Source organism: Piliocolobus tephrosceles, chromosome 7 (genome assembly GCF_002776525.5).
Source record: "Piliocolobus tephrosceles isolate RC106 chromosome 7, ASM277652v3, whole genome shotgun sequence".
Taxonomy (NCBI): domain Eukaryota; kingdom Metazoa; phylum Chordata; class Mammalia; order Primates; family Cercopithecidae; genus Piliocolobus; species Piliocolobus tephrosceles.
Genome location: NC_045440.1, coordinates 36,805,220 through 36,821,816, shown reverse-complemented (window position 1 = coordinate 36,821,816; position 16,597 = coordinate 36,805,220). Strand labels below are relative to the sequence as shown.

At 48.1% G+C, this 16,597-nt stretch overlaps 1 protein-coding gene across 5 annotated transcripts in view; it reads left to right on the top strand.

The window, feature by feature from the left end:
- The window catches only part of FGFR1 (fibroblast growth factor receptor 1), a 61,391-nt gene that overhangs the window by 22,858 nt on the left and 21,936 nt on the right, over positions 1 to 16,597 (top strand). Inside the window, exon 3 of one of the 5 annotated variants that reach the window (XM_023214533.2) lies at positions 7,777 to 7,836. The exons of the other annotated variants lie outside the window; for them this stretch is intronic. The gene's annotated coding sequence lies outside the window, so the exon portion shown is untranslated. The remainder of the gene's footprint in view (positions 1 to 7,776; positions 7,837 to 16,597) is intronic. 5 annotated transcript variants of the gene reach the window in all.

Below are 16,597 nucleotides of genomic sequence, written 5' to 3'. Positions count from 1 at the left end.
CATTTGGGCATTTAGGTTATTTTCAATAGTTTGCATTCAGTAGAACATACTCTTACAAATAAAATCTGTCCATGTATCCAAGGATAGTTCCATTTGTTTTAAGTTTTGATTATATCACTATTACATCACTATACCAAATTGCCCCCAAAATATTATACCAGTAAATGTCTTTTAAAATAATAATAAATACCAGCCAGGCGCAGTTTCTCACACCTGTAATCTCAGCACTTTGGGAGGCCGAGGCAGGCAGATCACTTGAGGTCAGGAGTTTGAGACCAGCCTTGGTAACATGGCGAAACCCATCTCTACTAAAAATACAAAAATTAGCTGGTCATGGTGGCGGCCACCTGTAATCCCAGCTACTCAGGAGCCTGAGGCAGGAGAATAGCTTGAACCTGGGAGGTGGAGGTTGCAGTGAGCTGAGATTGCACCACTGCACTCCATCCTGGGCGACAGCAAGGCTCTGTCTCAAAAGTAATAATAATAATAAATATCATCTCCACACTCTGCATGCTTGACATTTTCCCATTTTTACAATGATTCCACAGACATAGGTTTTATGACCATAATCAGATGAGTAAACAGGTTTGGGGGGTTAAGTAACCTATCTAAGTTTACATAGTGGGTGAGGGGTGGAACTAGGATTTAAACTCAGGTGGTTCTGACTATAGTATTTTTTTTCCACTGTATTTCATTATGTTTCTATGTCAAATTGGGTTTCCCCACAAAATCCAGGTGGACCAACTTCTGAGTGTAAACATTGCTGGCTCAGTCCCCTTTGTCTCACAGGAGTTGCGCATCCCCTCCCTTTGTCAGGGTGTGTGTGTGTGTGTGTGTGTGTGCGCGCGCGTTTGCTTGCTTGCAGTAACGTCTCCTGTGGCATTCTGTAGAGAGGTTACACATCAGTCACAGGTCTGTGAGCTGCCTTAATGAACAAGTTCCCTAGCCTAGAATAATCAATGTAACAAAATCCCCGTGGACACTGCCATTTCCACTGTTGCCAGAGACCTCCTACTTGGAGAAGGTTCCCAAGGTATCAGATCCGAGACCTGAGTTTTCTTCATAGGTCACAGCCTAGACTGTGTGATATGTGGTATGGGTATTGCCTGGACACATAAACTAGATTGCTTCTAATATGGTTGTGATCCAACAATTTCTGATGGATGGAAGTAAACATATCAAAAGCTTCAGAGGCTGGGGCCTTAACATTTTTTTGAGGCTACTAGTGTATTTTTTTTTTTTTTTTTGAGACAGAGTGTCGCTCGTCACCCAGGCTGGAGTGCAGTGACGCGATCTCGGCTCACTGCAAGCTCCGAGTGAGTTCATGCCATTCTCCTGTCTCAGCCTCCAGAGTAGCTGAGACTACAGGTGCCCGCCACCACGCCCGGCCAAATTTTTGTATTTTTGGTAGAGATGGGGTTTCACCGTGTTAGCCAGGATGGTCTCGATCTCCTAACCTCGTGATCTGCCTGCCCTGGCCTCCCAAAGTGCTGGGATTACAGGCGTGAGCCACCATGCCCAGCCTAGTGTATTTTTTAAGTAATGAAGAAGGGCCAGGCGCAGTGGCTCACACCTGTAATCCCAGCACTTTGGGAAGCCGAGGTGGGCAGATAGAGTGAGCTCAGAACAGCTGTTTGGGCAACATGGTGTAAACCCCGTCTCTACAAAAAATACAAAAAATTACCTGGGCGTGGTGGTGGGCGCCTGTAATCCCAGCTACTCGGGAGGCTGAGGCAGGAGGATCACCTAGGCCAGGGGTGTTGGCTCACACCTGTAATCCTAGCACTTTTGGAGGCCAAGGCAGACTAATTGCCTGAGCTCAGGAGTTCGAGAACAGCCTGGGCAACACGGTGATGAGGCAGGTGATGAGGCAGGAGAATTGCTTGAACCAGAGAGTCAGATGTCTTGGAGGCATGGGGGAGGAGAAGGATGTGAATGGGGAAGTGATCTAAGAGCTTCCCTAGGAAGGAAGGACACCCTTTTCCTGGAATGTTGTCCTTCTCTGCCACAGCCTTCGGTCAATTATCACGGCCTTTAGAATGCTGATCAGCGCCCCAGCCCTTCAGAAGTGTCCTTTTGCATTCGGAAAACTCTGCTCCTCTGGTGTCAAACTCCAGAGTTTACTTTTGGAATTAAGGTTTATCTTCCTTAGGTTTTAGGAAGTAGCTTTCGAACCTTAGAAGATTCAGGTTCCGTTACTAACTACTGAATGAAGTTAGGCATTCAAAACGTGGGTAGTCATGATTTGAAGTGTCAGTTGCAGCCTGGCACAGTGGCTCACCTTTAATGCCAGCATTTTGGGAGGTTGAGGTGGGTGGATCACCTGAGGTCAGGAGTTCAAGCCCAGCCTGGCCAACATAGTGAGTGTTTCTACTAAAAATATTTTTTAAAAATTAGCCGGGCGTGGTGGCGGGTGCCTGTAATCCCAGCTACTCTGGATGCTGAGACAGGAGAATCACTTGAACCCAGGAGGCGGAGGTTGCAGTGAGCTGAGATCACGCCACTGCACTCCAGCCTGGGCAACGGAGACTCTGTTCCCCCAAAAATGAAGTGTTAATTTCATTTGTTTATTTCATAATTTTATAAACATATTTTTCATATGTTTATTTTATAATTTTAGTCCTTCTTCACTACCCCCAAACTCCCAATGCATTTAAAAAATTTATTTGCCTAACCGTTCTCATGGGATAATATATCGTGACCGTCAAAAGATGACGCTAAAGTGAATCCTCCATGTATAGCTGGGCTTTCTGTCAGCCTTAGATTCTCCAGAAGCACTCCAGGCCAGGGAGAAGGCATGAAGAGGAGAAGCATTTATTGAAAGTGCTGGTGGCCGGAGCCCTGAGACCAACAAAGAATCGTTTTTTCTGAAGGACAGTTCAGTTGAGGGCTCTTCACTTCCCTCACATTGGAGGGAGCTTTGTGCCCACGGTGGGCACGGGAAGGGATGTCAGTAAGCGATGCCCCTCTATCATCTCACAAGACCCAACTAAAATGGGACATTGGTTAGGGCTAGGACAGGGTCAGTCAGCCTTCTCATTTTCCAGTGGAGGAAACTGAGGCTTGAGAGGGAGAGGGGAGGTGACTTGCCTAAGGTCACACAGTAAGTGATCAGCTGTCATCTGAGTGATTTCTTCAGGTGCTGTCACTGGCTGAATCCAGCCAGTGACAACCACCTGTGACTCAAGCTGAGTTTGGGACTAAATGGTTTTACAAGGACTTCAAAGTGTGCTCTCTCTCTTCTAGTAGGACATGGGGAATACTGACTTTGCTGAGAGTAAGGGCTCTTTTCCCAGGATTATTCTAGATCTCCGGATCACTGGAGCCCTGAGCATAGATACTAGGCTTTAGCTTCCTGGCTACCACAGAGCCATGTACTCTCAGGTAGAAAAATCCCTAAATTGACTGGGCACAGTGGCTCATGCCAGTAATCCCAGCACTTTTGGAGGCCCAGGCGAGTGGATCAGCTGACGTCAGGAGTTCAAGACCAGCCTGGCCAACATGGTAAAACCCTGTATCTACAAACAAATTAGCCAGGCATGGTGGCACATGCCTATACTCCCAGCTGCTTGGGGGACTGTGGTGGGAGGGTCACTTGACTCAGGCAGGTGAAGGCTGCAGTGAGCTGAAATTGTGCCACTGTTCTTTAGCCTGGGCTACAGGGTGAGACCCTGTCTCAAAGGAAAAAAAAAAAAAAAAAGAAAAAACAAAAACCCAAACCATGTTTTTAATTTCTTAAAACTGAGAGTACTGAATGCTCAACGTTCATGTTGTGTGCATAAAAGTGAGCCTGAAGGATGAATGTGTGGTGTGTGGATGGATGGGATAGGAATGAAGCAGTCTCTGGGTCCATGCTCTCCTGGAAATTCGTGGAACAGACCAGTGGTCCCAGATTTTTAGATTTCATAGACCAGTAAAATTTCCCCCCAAATTTTTGGAACCAACAAAGGATCATCAACTTTTATGCCAAGTAAGAACGTTTTTAATAAACTAATGCTGCCTACTACCATTACCATCTGATTCTTTTTTTTTCTGTTTTGAGACAGAGTTGCGTTCTTGTTGCCCAGGCTGGAGTGCAATGGCGTGACCTCAGTTCACTGCAACCTCCACCTCCTAAGTTCAAGCCATTGTCCTACCTCAGCCTCCTAAGTAGGTGGGATGACAGGCATTCGCCGCCACGCCTGGCTCATTTTGTGTTTTTAGTAGACACGGGGTTTCTCTGTGTCGGTCAGGCTGGTCTCGAACTCCCGACCTCAGGTGTTCGCCCGCCTTGGCCTCCCAAAGTGCTGGGATTACAGGCGTGAGCCACCCAGCCCAGCGCCATCTGATTCTTTTATTGTGGTAAAATATATGTAACATAAAATTAGCCATTTTAACTTTTTATTTTTTTTTAAGTTAATTGATTATGTATTTTTTTTGAGACACAGTCTCACTTTGTCACCCAGGCTAGAGTGCAGTGTTGCTATCTCAGCTCACTGCAACCTCAACCTCCCAGGCTCAAGAGGTCCTCCCACCTCAGCCTCTCATGTAGCTGGGACTACAGGTGCACACCACCATGCCTGGCTAATTTTGTTCATTTTTTTTTTTGTAGAGATGAGGTGTCACTTTGTTGCTCAGGCTGATCTGAGGTGTCACTTTGTTGCTCAGGCTGATCTGAGGTGTCACTTTGTTGCTCAGGCTGAACTCCTGGACTCAAGCAATCCTCCCACCTCAGCCTCCCAAAGTTTTGGAGTTAGAGGTGTGAGCCACCGTGCCCAACCAATTTTTAAATTTGTAATTGACGTGTAATGGTTATGTATAATTGTCTGGTGCAGTATGATGTTTTGATCCACGCACACATTATGTAACAACCAAATCATGGTAATTGCTGTATTGTATCCATCACTTTAAATATTTATCATTTCTTTGTGGTGCATTTTCACCATTTTTAAGTGTAGAGTTCTGTGGCATTAAGTTTATTCACATTGTGTAGCCATCACCACCATCCATTTCACCTTCCCCGACACCCTACCTGTTCAACGCTAACTCCCTCTTCTCCCCTCTTCCAGCCCCCTGGTAACCACTGTTCCACACCTTTTCATTTTCAAAGGATGTTTTATTGTCTTTAGTCTCATCGTGTAAAACCATGAGGGAATTTCTTTACGGTGGGGAAAAAAAGTAACTTTATGAAGCCCATTCCTTTCTCCACCCTGGAGAGGCTGTGATCCAGCCCCACCATTGCAGGGATGAGACGGGATTGCGGGAGATGGCAGGCACTTGGGGAGCTGAGATTCCAGGTGAACTGTGAGCTCAAGCACCCATGGCAGGCTTGGGGGACCAGAAGACACATCCTGAAACAGCTGAAGCCTCTACTAATTCATCAGCAAGTTTAGGGAGCGGCAAGTTTTCCCTGCCTAGCTGCTGGCGTTTCCTTCCCCATACAATTTCTGCTGAGTTTGAGGGAGGGGAGGTTGTTCAAGAGGCCCCAGCTGGGAGAGGTAGGGGGCGGACGATACATTCTTTTCTTTAAGGAACCTGACCGAACTTTAAGGTCAGAGCTCAGTGGAGAGTGGGAGCTGCAGGGTTACCTCTTCCCCTTTGATTCATCTTTCCACCCTCCCCCACTGTTAATGATCTTTCCATTACAGAACCCAGACCAGGAAGTGCATGACAGGTCGCAGCTGCAGACACATGGCTGGGAGGCCTGGGCACTGGGCCAGTGGTGGGAGGGTCTGAGCTCCCCTCCAGCAGTGGGACCCCTACACACACACACACACACACACACACACACACACACACACAACACTCTAGCTAACAACTTGGTGGAAGATGTTCTTATGCACTGTCACAGGTGATGACGAGTTAAATTTTACTTGGAGTTTAGGATGTGATTTATATTATAATAAAGGCAGGAGAAACCCCTCCCCCAACCTGAGTGTTTAGATCTCCCCAACTTACAGTCCACCTAAGTGGTCCTTACCAGAACCTGGGAGCTTTCTATCATTGTGCAGATGCCCCAACTTTTTTTCCCAAGATAGGACCCACCCAATATGGCCTTAGAAGCTTCCCAAGGTATCCAGGGCAGTTGCCAGTCATAGTCTTAATGCCTCCGAAATAGTATGTTTTCCTCTCTATGTTTCTATTAAAATGCCAGGCCCAAAACATGTTTCTGGGTGGAGGTCTAGATGCAACAGCATGGGCTTTGCAAACACTGATAGACTTGAGTTCAAGTCATACTGGATGAGTTGAGCCTCTCATTTTTCAGTCTTCATTGGGGATGGCTCTTTCCATTTGCTAGTTGTTCAGGAAATGTTAATTGACCCTAAACTGTGTCCTAGGGGGCAGTTGTCACACAGGAGTTTCTGTCTCCACCGCCAGCTGTGTCCTTGGCTCCCTTCCCTGAATCTGCCAAGGCTGGATTCTGGTGCCAAATGTGAAATGGTAACACAAACTTATAGGAACTGTAAGCTTGGACGGCCCTCCCCCATAGCCACAGGGCATCTACCTTTGCTCTTCTTGGATGAGTGAGTGAACTTCCCTCTTTCCAGAGCAATGCTTTCTTCCTGTTTAGATAGGAGGGAGAGAAGCAAAGTGTATTGGGAATAGGTTGAGCGAATGGGTGTAGTAAGAGTTTTCTGTACAGCTGTGTCCTTAATATCAGTAAACAATGGGGTGAGAACTTTTGTTGGGGAGAGAGGAAGGAGGGAGGAGGGAGGGAAATTTCTTTTAAGACAACTCTTGGGTGCATTCCTTTGTTAATCACTTAATTACAGTCCTTCTCCCAACAAGGGAGTGAACTCCCCCTTGTGAGAGGTAGGGAGGAGGTGGGGGACACTGGTGCCGATTGGAGAAAGGTGGCAAAATCCCTAGGGGAAAAAAGTACAGATTTGCAGGAGGCATCAGATGAACCCGTGCATAGAAGCTTGAGCCCCAAACTCAGTTCTGAGGCTGTGTTATCCCTTACGGCACCCAGAGTCCCTCTGTCTTTTAAGATCCACACACAACTCTCAGGCCAAGAGCGCTTTCCGCCTGGGATTCCCAAGTGGGATTCTACGCGTGTCTTGCTGCCCAGCTCAGGGGGATCTGTTTTTGGGGGGTCTTGGGGCGGGTGCAGGGTCCTGGCTGTGGCTTTGGCCAGTGCAGGCGGCTCAGCACTAAATTACAGTGACGAGGTGGGACACACAAAAGGCCGAAATCTTTTTTTAATAAAAACAAAACAAAACTCCGGGCCCCAAGCCCCTGGGCTGCTGAATGGCCATGGCTTCCTGTCAGGATTAGCCGGGCTGCCTGGGCCTGTGTGCTCTGCCTTTCTCCTCAGGAAATACCTTTAGTAAGCCCCGGTGGGGTCCCCATGGCAACGCGCAGGGGGACCTGCTGGCAGAGGCCATTCAGCCCGCCATTGTCCCCCGGCCCCTTTGTTGTGAGCTTTATTGCTGGCCCTCTGGCAAACACAGCAGTTTGCACCGTTTTGTCAGGCTGAATGTAGAGTTTTTACATTTTAATGGGCTCTTCTGGCAGTGGCCCATTTGCATGCAAAATGTCCCTTCTTACTCTTTTCACTTTCTTCAATTTAAAAAAAAAAAAAAAAAAAAAAGTGCTTCTCCAAATCCCCTGGGTCGGGAGGCTGGTGGACGCTGCTGGCCCTGGGTGTCAGGCCCTGCTAATTGATTTGGTGCTCCTGGCTCTCCTTCCATACATACCTGTGCACCCCATTTTTGCAGCTCTCCTTCTATTTGGGGATCCGAGAGTTGAGGGAAATACGTATTTTTTGGGCTTCCTCCACCCAAACCGTCGTAGGGTGGTAGCTGTGAGCCAGTGAGACGCTTCTGCACTCTGGCCGGGTCCTGCCAGCCGAAGGTAAGTTTTCAGTTCCATTTCAAAGCCAAAATAATGTAATAAAAAAACCTCTGCAGAGGGCCCCTGGAGTCCTGCTGCGCTGTTCTGTGCTCCTTTTAAGTTGCTTTCAAAGCCACCCCGAGTTGCTCCCCCACCCACAATTGCCCCCTCATTTATCTCTGGGGAGTTTATACCAAGACTGTAAACATTTCTGGACCACCAGTTTTCCCTGTGTTGCTGGCGAGTTTAGCCTTTCTCTCTAATTTTTTTAACCCAGAAATCCAGAAATCAAAAAGATGGAATAGGGATGATAGAAATTGCTACCCTCCCTGAGACATCATGCTAATGGAGGATACCTGGATTTTGTTGGGGGTCAGTTATCTAAGCCCTAAGCCCTTTGGAGTGTAGAACACAGAGTAGGTAAGACAAATACCTACCATCAGCCCAGCACCCCAGCAACATGACTAAGTGCAAGACATAGCCATGAACATTTTCAGCTCTAGGGGAAGGCACATTCATGTTGGGGAGAGGTGGAGAATGCAGTTTGGCCAGTCTCAGAAGAGTGAGTTTTAAGGCCTAGGAAAGTGATGGAGATGATTGCTTGTTGGAGAGAGAGAGAAGGATAAAGGCCTGTAGGAGAGGAAAAGGAAAATCAAAGGAGCAGTGAGGATGTTGGCTCCACTGGGGAGGTGGAACTGGGGTAGTGGCTGAACGAGGGTGGGAGAGGAGGTGGTTGAGAGGCTCCAGACCAGCTGGGACTGTCATGGAGTGTTTGAGTTGGGGGGCGGACAGGAGGCAGCAGTCAGGTCTGGAGCAGTCAGGGCTTAAAAGCCGGGACCCGTGTGAGCCCTGTGCAGTCCTGAGGATGTGGCCCAAGAGGGAGGGCGGACCAGCTCTTTTGCCTCGTGTTCTTAATCTTCTCACTGGGTCATCAGGGGTCATCAGCTGTAAGCTGTAATCAAGGGTGAGGGGCTCGAGAAGAGAGAGGGTGTCAGGTGACTGCTGGGGATTGAGCTGAGGACAGGGAGGCAGGGTGCTGTCTCCTGTGGTCCAGGTAGAGTGGCACAGACCTGGAGTGGGCCACCCCTCATCACCCTGTGTGCTGTGACAGTGTTCGTTGGACTGAGCCCTGGGAGAGAAGCTGTACACATTGGAGGGGCCAGGACCCAGCAGATGCAGCCTCTAGAGCTTGTCCTTGTTTTGTGACTTTGGGAGCCATCTCTTTTTTTTTTTTTTTTTTTTTTTTTTTGAGACGGAGTCTCGCTCTGTCGCCCAGGCTGGAGTGCAGTGGCCGGATCTCAGCTCACTGCAAGCTCCGCCTCCTGGGTTTACGCCATTCTCCTGCCTCAGCCTCCCGAGTAGCTGGGACTACAGGCGCCCGTCACCTCGCCCGGCTAGTTTTTTGTCTTTTTTAGCAGAGACAGGGTTTCACCATGTTAGCCAGGATGGTCTCGATCTCCTGACCTCGTGATCCGCCCGTCTTGGCCTCCCAAAGTGCTGGGATTACGGGCTTGAGCCACCGTGCCCGGCTTGGGAGCCATCTCTTAAGCTCCGTTTTTCCCTGTTTAAATGGGAAGGAACACAAGTCACCTGTACATGAAGAAGCAGGCCCTATGAAATATTAAGTGCAATGCCAAAATGGGGCATTGTTACTGGTCTTGAGTCTGCCGCAATCACAACGAACACCTCCCCCATTTTCTCACCTGCCACATTTGGACAGCCCAGCCTGCTGGACTGGCAGAGGCAGGAGAGTGCATTGTATAATTAAAAGCACTGAACTGTAAGGTAATGATTGATATGAGCTATGGGCTTGAGGAAATGAGGGAAGGAGGGGAGGATAAGGCCAAAGCAACCAACTTCAGAATCTCACGGGAGGAGGTAGGATGCAGGGGTGCCATTAGATAGAAGCAAAGAGCTGAGCCAGAAGGGCTTCCTCACCTGGGGACGTCAAGACACTGTGAAGGTTGAGGCTACCTTGCAAAGCAGTAAAGCTGGACTCTGGATGTATGTGGATTCTGGAGAACCAGGCTCCCTATGTTTGAATCCCAGCTCTGCCACTTAACAACCTAGCTGGGCCATCTTGGACAAATCCCAAATCTTTCTGTGCCCCAGTTTCCCCTCTGAAGATAATAATTCCTTTTTTTTTTGAGACGGAGTCTGAGTCTGTCGCCCAGGCTGGAGTGCAGTGGTGTGATTTCGGTTCACTGCAACCTCCGCCTCCCAGGTTCAAGCGATTCTCCTGCCTCAGCCTCCCAAGTAGCTGCAATTACAGGCATGCACCACCACGCCTGGCTGATTTTTTGTATTTTTAGTAGAAATAGGGTTTCACCATGTCGGCCAGGCTGGTCTCAAACTCCTGACCTCAGGTGATCCACCCACCTCGGCCTCCCAAAGGGCTAGGATTATAGGCGTGAGCCACCAGTCCTGAAGATAACGAGGGGGAGGGAGAAGGGATAGCATTAGGAGATACACCTAATGTAAATGAGGAGTTAATGGGTGCAGCACACCAACATGGCACATGTATACATATATAACAAACCTGCATGTTGTGCACATGTACCCTAGAACTTAAAGTATAATAAAAATAATAATACTAATAATTCTAGCTCTTTCTTCACAAGATTCTAAGTTAAATACTTCACAAGATTCTAAGTTAACGCATGCTGAGAACTATGCTGGTATGTAGTAAGCCTCCGCATCTGTGGGATAGAAATCATAGTAGGATCAACCTCATAAGGTTCCTATGAGGATGAAATGGGAGGGTCTGTGTTAGAAGCTTTGTGCAGCCTATGGGATACAGTGAGCATGCTGGAAATACTGGCCAGTAGTAGTACTGCTGTTTACTCAGATGTTTATGGATCCCTAGATAATATATGGGAAGGCACATGGTAAATTGCAAAGTGCTATGTAAATATGTTGTTATTCTTCACTGGGTTCCTGTTAAGTTGTGGGGTTTGGGGATGGATAACTTCCAGACCAGAGTGGCTGCTATGGGACCAGGCTGGTGAAGTGGTATTTCAAAATACATTTTCAGGTGTGTTTGTCCATGTGGCATGAATGCCCTGCATTCATAGTCTCTGCAGAGAGGTGTGTTCCCTGGGATATCTTTGGTGGCTCTGTTCTATCCCTCAGCTTACAAATTGAAATCATTATTTGTTATTCTCCCATGAACCTTCTGTTCCTGGCTGGCTGTATAGCCTGGCCTTATCTCCCACTGCCCCTCAGACCAGGGCACAGCCATACCTGTAAGCACTTCATTCTCTTGTGTTCCCCCCCAGACATTTCACCTCTCATCTAAATCCTCCCCTCTCCCTTCCCTGTCATTTTGTCCAAACTCTACTCTCACTGCTGATACTTTTCTTTATGTTTCATGACGTCAGAGCCAGTGCTGGACCTGCCTGTACTTGGTCTTCACATTCTCCATTAGTCTCATGTTGCAATATAAAATCTTCATCCATATGAAGGTGCTATGCACATCTTAGCCCCCCTGTTAGGGCAAGACATATGCCTTCTGGACCTTTGTTTCACCCATTTCTCCTTGCACAGTGACAAGGGCTCCCAGAGTCACCTAATGGTAGCTATGTTGAAGAAAGTTCCCTGTCTTCTTGGATTTTTGAGAACTGGGGTCTCATCTTCTCATAAGAAGAGCAAGGTTTGTATGGGTTTGGGCCTCTCATGGTTCCATTCCTTCACCTTTTATAGAGCCCATGACTGGTGGAAGACACAGATTTAGAATCAAGAACTGGGAGGCCGAGGTGGGCGGATCACTTAAGGTCAGGAGTTCAAGACCAGCCTGGCCAGTTCAAAACCCCATCTCTACTGAAAATAGAAAATTAGCCGGGTGTGGTGGCGCTCGTCTGTAGTCCCAGCTACTCAGGGGACTGAGGCACGAGAATCACTTGAACTTGGGAGACGGACGTTGCAGTGAGCCAAGATCCCAGAACTGCCTTCTAAATGACTGGGAGATTTTTGTCCAGTCCTGCCAGAAGCAAAATGCCGTACCTGTTGGCTTGTTGGGATTACAAGCCTGCAGTATTTGGGGGGGAAGGTAGGAAGGGAAGAGGGACTCATTATCCTTGAACTTGAAAGTTCAAGGAACTTGATAATGAGTAGGGCCTCATTATCCTTGAACTTGAAAGCACCATGGGAAAGTCTCCTCCCACCCCTGCCTCTGTCCTTTCTAGCTGCTTCCTTGAGGATTACCAAAAAGTGTGGGTCTCTGGTGGGCTCCTAATTCTTTCTTAGGGGATAGAGACACCTTAGAGAAGCAGGGTGGGTTTGATGTATGAATCCCTGTCACTCGCACTAAAAGGATCACTGGTTGCAGCCTGCACAAATTCCCAAGGTCCACCTGCCAGCTGCTTTGACCCAGGAACCTGTGTGGTAATGAGATCAGCAGCCTGAGTCCTCTAATGATGTTCAAGTCAAACCCTAACCCTGACTTTCCCACTCCTGTTGGTGAGAAGAGTGACTCCATTCTGTTGGCATCAAAGCATAAGGCACCTTTTTTTTCACAACGCACTTTTTTTTGTTGTTGAGACAGGGTCTCTGTTGCCTAGGCTGGAGTGCGGTGGCAAGATTATAGCTCCTGCAGCCTTGAGCTCCTGAACTCAAGGGATCCTCCTTCCTCTGCCTCCCAAGTACCTGGGGATTACAGGCATGCACCACTATGCCTGGCTGATTTTTTTATTTTTTGCAGAGACAGGGTCTCACTATGTTGCCAGGGCTGGTTTTGAACTCCTAGCCTCAAGCAGTCCTCCCACCTTGGCCTCCCAAAGGGCTGGGATTACAGGCATGAGCCACCGCACCCAGTCCACAATGCATTGTTAACACATGGCACCTTGAACCTGTAATAGTGAACGGCCAGTCTTTTTCAGCCTCAGGCTAGGTCACCAGGGAATCCAGATACCAGATGCCCTCCAGCCTCCACTCCCCACCTCATCTCTCAGGAAACAGATGCATAAAGCAAGTGTTTAGGTGCCGCTTTCCTCTCAGCATCCCCATTGTGCATTTTGAGGACAACCTTTGTATCTGATTCCAATCAGTCAGGTTCTCCAAGAGTTGGAATGCTGGTTTCAAGTGACTGAACAATAAAGTGGCTTTCTTTTCTTCATCTTTCTTGGCCAGTCCAATAAAAGTCTTCTTGGCCAGTCCTCTTGCTAATGGACACCCTGGCCTGTTGTTCTTGACCAGAGAACCTGAGTTGACTCAGGGCAACTGGAGCTGAAGAGGCAGGAACCTTTCTAATGACGACCTAAGTGAAGGACACTGGAAAGACCAAAAGCCAATGGAAAGTACTGACTGGTAATTGCAGGGTGCTAGTGAGCAGTCATGCCCCCAAATCAGCCACCTTACATAGAATTCCCCGAGGTCAGGGCCACTGGACAGGGTAGTGTGACGCGGTCAAGCAGGGCCTGGAAAGCATACAAGCAGTTGGTTCCATCTCCTCCTATAAGAAAGTGGCATCATCCCTGCTTTGTAAACGGAGAACCTGACACACACCAAGAGCCCTCCTAGCCATGGAAAAAAGCCGCTAGAACCCGAGGTTAGGCTGATTTTTGGTTCCTCTGAAAATTATCTTTTGCCAGATGCTAGATTCAGTTCTGGACCTATTGAGTAGTCTCTGGGTTTTTTGACCTTGTTAGGCACTGTGGGAAAAATATAACAGGTACGCCTGTGCTGAATTGCTTGCTAATTCCTAGGAGAGACTTGGACATTTTGGGCAATTAAGAAGCAATACAGGCCGGGTGCGGTGGCTCATGCCTGTAATCCCGGCACTTTAGGAGGCCGAGGCGGGCGGATCACGAGGTCAGGAGATCGAGACCAACCTGGCTGACACGGTGAAACTCCTTCTCTACTAAAAATACAAAAAATTAGCCGGGCATGGTGGCGGGCGCCTGTAGTCCCAGCTACTCAGGAGGCTGAGGCAGGAGAATGGCGTGAACCCTGGAGGCGGAGCTTGCAGTGAGCCGAGATCCTGCCACTGCACGCCAGCCTGGGTGGTAGAGCGAGACTCTGTCTCAAAAAATAAAAATAAAAAAATAAAAAGAAGCAATACAGGCCAGGCACGGAGGCTCACGTCTGTAATCCCAGCACTTTGGGAGGCTGAGGCAGGTGGATCACCTGAAGTCAGGAGTTCAAGACCAGCCTGATCAACATGGCGAAACCCCATCTCTACTAAAAATACAAAATTAGCCGGCCGTGGTGGCACGTGCCTGTAATAATCCCAGCTACTCGGGAGGCTGAGGCAAGAGAATTGCTTCTACCCAGGAGGCAAAGGTTGCAGTGAGCCGAGATCACGCCATTCTTTGCACTCCAGCCTGGGCAACAAGAGTGAAATTCTGTCTCAAAAAAAAAAAAAAAGAAGCAATACAGCTCTTCGAGAAAGATGCAGTCGTAGGTGGTGTGGAGTTGCAGTCCACCCGCTCCTGCTCCTCACTCACCGCTGTTCTGAACAAGTCAGTCAGGAAGTCGCACTGCAGCCATGGCTTTTAAAGATACCAAAATCACCTGTGAAGCTGGAGGTGACCATTCACCAAATTTGAATCCCTCTAATGAGCCACAGCATAAAATCCCTGGAGAAAGTGTGTGCTGACTTGATTCAGAGGAGGAAAGGAAAAGAATGTCAAGGTGAAGGGATCAGTTTGAATGCCTGCCAAGGCTTCGAGACTCACTCTAAGAAAATCTCCTTGTGGTGAAGGTTCAGAGTCATGGATCGTTTCTAGATGAGAATCCACCAGCTACCCACTGACTTTCACAGTCCTTCTGAGATTGTTAAGCAGTTGACGTCCATCAGTATTGAGCCAGGAATGGAGGTGGAAGTCACCATTGCAGATGCTCAAAGTCAACTATTTTAATAAATTGATTAGCAGTTGTTTAAAAAGAAAAAAAAGCAGCAGCAATATGGGTTGAGTTCAGTGGCTCACGCCTGTAATCCCAACACTTTGGGAGGTCCAGGTGGATGGATTGCTTGAGTCTAGGAGTTCAAGACCAGCCTGGGCAACATGTTGAAACTTTAACTTACTATTTTAAAAAAGAAACATTATACCCAATGTCTGTCAATTGAGGACTGCAATGTGGTATATCTACACAATGGAATATTATTAGGTCATTAAAAGGAACAAAGTGCTGATTCTATGCTATAACATGGAGGAAGCATGAACACATTTATAAGTGAAAGAAGCCAGTCACAAAAGTCACATATTGTATGATTCCACTGATACGAAATATCTAGAATAGCCAAATCTATAGACAGAAAGCAGATTAGTGGTTGCTTAGACTGGGAATAGGGGATGGAGGAGTGACTACTATGGGTCAGGCATTTTTTGAGGTGTGGGGGATGGTAAAAATGTTCTAAAGTGTGATTGTGGTGAATGATTGCACAACTCTGAATATACAAAAACCATTAAATGGATGAATATTACAGCATGTGAATTACCTGTCTGTTTTAAAAAATAGAAACAATACAAAATAGAATGTAATTGAGTGTGAATTTGTGTGGTTCAGACAGTAACTGTTTTACAGAAAATTAGAGATGAGACGTTGTAAACAAGGCTTCCTAGTTTCTTGTTTTGTTTTAAGACAGGGTCTGGCTGGGTGCAGTGGCTCACACCTGTAATCCCAGCACTTGCTAACTGAAGATGCAAGGACCAAGGTGGGTGGTCAGGAGTTCGAGGCCAGCCTGGCCAACATGGTGAAACCCCGTCTCTACTAAAATGCAAAATTAAGCCAGGCATTGTGGCATACGCCTGTAGTCCCAGCTACTCCGGAGGCTGAAGTGGGAAAATGGCTTGAACCTGGGAAGCAGAGGTTGCAGCAAGCCGAGATTGTGCCACCGTACTCCAGCCTGGGCAACAAAGCAACGCTGTCTTAAAAAAAAAAAAAAAAAAAAGGGTCTTTATCGCCCAGTGGCGTGATCATAGCTCACTGTAGCCTCCAACTCCTGGGCTTAAGCAGTCCTATCTCAGCCCACCGAGTAGCTGGGACTATAGGCATGTGCCACCAAGTCTGGCTAGTTTTTAAATTTTTTTGTAGAGACAAGGTCTCACTATGTTGCCCAGGCTGGTCTTGAACTCCTGGGCTCAAGTGAGCCGCCGCCTGCCTCCCCAAGTGCTGGGATTGCAGGCATAAGCCACTGCGCCCAGTCCCTGGACATTTTGGATGGTGGACTTTGAGTAGTTTGAGGCAGGAGGACTCCGGAGTGGCGCTGACAGTCCTCCGGATGGAGTAAGCTTTGCCATGCCAGGGAGGATGCAGCTGGGGCTGAAAGTATCCTGACGGGGAGTGGGGGGGGGGGGGGGGGGGGGGGGGACAGCCCCTGGTAGAGAGAATGGAGTTGGCTGGAAAGAGTGGAAGCCGATTGCAGGGAGTCTTGAAGGTGAGGCAGGGATGTGAATTTTATTCAGTACACAGGGTAGATTTTGATCAGAAAAATGTCAAGCACATGACGGCTTGGAAGCGGGAGTCTGAGCTGCAGCCCCAGGGAGGCCGTTTAAAAGATTATCCCCACCGGGTGTGGTGGATCATGCCAGCACTGTGAGAGGCCGAGGCAGGCAGATCACGGGGTCAGGCGTTTTAGACCAGCCTGACCAACGTGGTGAAACCCCATCTCTACTAAAAATACAAAAACTAGCTGGGTGTGTTGGCGCACACCTGTAATCCCAGCAACCCAGGAGGCTGAGGCAGGAGAATCGCTTGAACCCAGGAGACGGAGGTTGCAGTGGGCTGAGATTGCACCACTTCACCCCAGCCTGGGCAAAAGAGTGAAACTACATCTCAAAAA